The sequence below is a fragment of the Oryx dammah genome, unplaced genomic scaffold, assembly GCF_014754425.2.
Source record: "Oryx dammah isolate SB20612 unplaced genomic scaffold, SCBI_Odam_1.1 HiC_scaffold_9, whole genome shotgun sequence".
NCBI lineage: Eukaryota > Metazoa > Chordata > Mammalia > Artiodactyla > Bovidae > Oryx > Oryx dammah.
In genome coordinates this window covers 51956131-51959950 of record NW_024070193.1, presented here as the reverse complement: position 1 = coordinate 51959950, position 3820 = coordinate 51956131, and the positions used below count along the sequence as shown (strand labels likewise).

Sequence of the window (3820 nt, the reverse complement as noted above, 5' to 3'; positions counted from 1 at the left end):
CAAGTCCCTTCAGTAGAGTCTGACTCTTTGTGCCACATGGACTGTAGCCCGCCAGGCTCCTCTGTCCATGGGGTTCTCCAGGCAAGAAAACTGGAGTGGGTTGCAATTTCCTTCTCCAGGGGACCTTCCTGACCCAGAGATCGAACCTGCGTCTCACGTCTCCTGCATTGGCAGGTGGTTTCTTTACTGGTAGTGCCACCTGGTGCTAGCATCTTGGGGATGCCTTTGCCACTTCCTTCCTGGCATCCTGCTTGGGGGAGGTAGCTGGCTCGCTCTGAGACTCCTTGGTGCCGAATCCTACCTTTTCTTGGTGTTCATCACATGCATTATGGGAGTCTGCTGAGCCCTTAAAGGGAAGGGTTTCACCTCATCAATAGGAGCCCTCTCTTCTCTGCATTTCTGGCCCTTTCTCATCTCCCCTCCTGTGCTCATCCCACTGGGATTTTCCCCATCTCGAGGTGGGCAGGTGCAGTTACCTCATACCGACTGTGCAAACCAGCCACCTGAGTGTCCATCTAGAATCAGATCCGACTGTGCTGCTCCTCTCAGAGGCTCTCGGGGGCTCCCTCCTACCCGCAGGAGGCTGCATCAGCCTGAGTAAGGTAGGGCGACCCTAACAGAGCATTGAGTGCCAGTAGTTTATTTGGGGGATGACGAGAACACAGGAGGAGAGGTGGGGACCTGAGATGGGGGAAGGGAGAACGTGCCTGTGAGCAGATCACCTGTGGGGCGCCTGAGGGGCTGTAGCATGTGCCACAGAATTGTTACTAAAAAGGCTATAAACCCAGGTTTTCTCTCCAAATCCCTGTTGGTCATTGGCTGAGTATATTCCCAAGGGTGGTAATTACCTGCTCTGCACAGTGCCCAGTGGGCTCCACTGGCCTTGTGGGCAGAGAGTGCAGGTATGTGCGGGGAGAAACTGTGTGGAACAGCAGGTGCTGAGGGCAGTGGCAGGGTCGCTAACAGGATTCCCCACAGCCTGGCTCCTAAGACCTCATATGATGCGACCATTTCCAGACTTCCTAGCTCCTCTACCTGCACCAATACCTGGGCTGCTATAGGTTCCTGCAGAGCTCAACTGGTTAGTTTTTGCCTTCATGCTGTTGCTCATGACATACCTTCTGCTTTGGATGCCTTCTCTCACGTCTTCATCTGGTTAACATCTACATTTTTTTCCAGATTCATCATCACCTTCTCCAGAAGTACTTCTTTTTTTTTTTTAAATGTGCTTTCAACTATGGTTTATTATAGGCTATTGAATATAGTTCCCTGAGCTATATAGTAGGACCTTGTTGTTCATCCATTCTATATATAATTGTTTGCTAATCCCAAACTCCTAATCCATCCCTACCCCACCCCCTCACTCACTTAGCAACCTGAAGTCTGTTTTCTTTGAGTCTATTTCTGTTTTGTGGATGAGTTCATTTATATCATGTTTTAGACTCCACATATAAGTGGTATCATGGGACAGTTGTCTTTCTCTACCTACTTCACTTGGTATGATAATCTGTAGGTACATCCACTTTGCTGCACATGGCAGTATTTCATTTATTTTATGGCTGAGTAGTATTCCACTGTTTATATGTACCACATCTTTATCTGTTGATGGATGCTTTTGAACTGTGGTGTTGGAGAAGACTCTTGAGAGTCCCTTGGACTGCAAGGAGATGCAACCAGTCTATTCTAAAGGAGATCAGCCCTGGGTGTTCTTTGGAAGGAATGATGCTAAAGCCGAAACTCCAGTACTTTGGCCACCTCATGCAAAGAGTTGACTCATTGGAAAAGACTCTGATGCTGGGAGGGATTGGGGGCAGGACGAGAAGGGGCTGACAGAGGATGAGATGGCTGGATGGCATCACCAACTCGATGGACGTGAGTTTCAGTGAACTCTGGGAGATGGTGATGGACAGGGAGGCCTGGCGTGCTGCGATTCATGGGGTCGCAAAGAGTCGGACAGGACTGAGCAACTGAACTGAACTGAACTGAGGTTGTTTTTGTGTCTTGGACATTTTGAATAGTGCTGCAGTGAACACTGGGTTGCAAGGATCTTTTTGAATTATGCTTCTCTCTGGATATGTGAACCAGAGTGGGATTGCTGGATCATATGGTAACTCTGTGTTCAGTTATTTAAGGAAAGTCCAAACTGTCCTCCATAGTGACTACATCAGTTTACATTCCAACCAACAGCCTAGGAGGAGGATTCCCTTTTCCAGGAAGCCCTTCTTGATGAACTTCCCCAGCCTGATTTAGATTCCCTTTCTGTAGCAGCTTGCATGCATCCGCCTCCCTTACCAGACCTTGGGATCTATAGCCCATGCACCCATCTGATCTCTCTTCGAGTCTCTTGTAATGAGTGACTATGTGGCCCAGTGCATAGTAGGCCCTTACTAAATAATGTGTCGAATTGAACTGTTCATCTGTGGTTCATTGTTTAGCACACAGTTGAGACTCTATACTTGTGTCCTGAGTTGAATTAATCTTTGCCACACTTCCACTTTTCTTTCTTTCTTCTATTTTTTTTGCCACACCATGTGACTAGTGGGATCTTAGTTCCCTGAACAGGGATTGAACCCGTGCCCTCTGCAGTGGAAGTACAGAGTCCTAACCACTGGACCACTAGGAAGCTCCCTTGCCCCTCCCTTGCACCCCTCCCCCACCGCCAACACTTGCTCTTTTCAAAAGCAGAAAGGGAATAAACATGAGTTCTTCCCCTACTCCACGGTGCTTTTCTACTCAGAGAGATTAAACTGAAATTGGTGACCAAGGAAAGGCCCAGAAGCCTTAGGAGACAGAAAGTGTCAGGGAAACACGCACACACACACACACACACACTCATGTGTGCATGTGCAGAGAAATGTAGACAGATTCCTCCCATCCTCCTACACACAGAGAACTCAACACACAGATTGAGAGGGATTGGGCCCATGTTGTTGTTCAACTTCTAAGTCTTGTCTGATTCTTTGTGACTCTATGGACTGCAGCCCGCCAGGTTTCCCAGTCTTCACTATCTCCCGGAGTTTGCTCAAACTCATGTCCATGAGTCGGTGATACCATCCAACTAGCTCATCCTCTGTCGGCCCCTTCTCCTCTTGCCCTCAATCTTTCTTAGCCTCAGGGTCTTTTACAGTGAGTTGGCCCGTGAGAAAGGGAAAAATGGACTGACAGACAGGAATGAATGGAAAGAAGGACAAAGGAGAGATAGAAAAAGAGAATAGAAGGTGGAGGAGGGAAGGAGAAAATTAGGGCCAATAGTGTGCCGATTGGGAAAGTAGTGAGTAAAAGCCCCACAAGGGAGGCTTCCCACCGCTCAGGGCAGCAGAGATGAAGGCTGGGGCCGTAGCTGTGAGTTCTTCATCCCCATGGCTGATCTAGGGGTGCAGGTAGATGCAGCGGGTGAGACACGGCAGGGGCCCTCCAGAGCCACATGCCCTTGGTGCCATGGGCATGGTGGCACCTCCTTCAGTGGCGGGTGGTGTGTGCTGTGCCCAGGGCCTCCTCTGCACCTTCTTTCAGAGGCTCATATCCACAAGGAACAAGCAGAGGGCGGCAGCGGCTGCCACGTATCTGCCCTTGGCCTCGTGCTGTTGGATTTGCGGTGTCTCATGAAAGAATAATCACCTACATCAATTTTTAAGGCTGCCTAATGCTTCGCTCAGCCCAGCTGTCTCGAAGTTTGCAAAGTAGGCGGGCCGCAAACCTCCCTGCGAGAAAGCCAAGAGGCACGGCCGAGTGTCCGTGGATGTTGTTGCCACGGCCCTGGGCGGTTCCTGGCGGTTGTCATGGAGTTGGGGAGGGCAGAGAAGCGGTCCCACCCATTGTC

General features: G+C 49.8%; 1 non-coding gene across 1 annotated transcript; it reads right to left on the bottom strand.

The window, feature by feature from the left end:
* Positions 1–2550: 2550 nt before the first annotated feature.
* On the bottom strand, positions 2551–2623 carry TRNAG-UCC. Its single transcript has one exon. It is a non-coding gene; the product is annotated as a tRNA-Gly (tRNA).
* Between the last annotated feature and the right edge of the window lie 1197 nt (positions 2624–3820).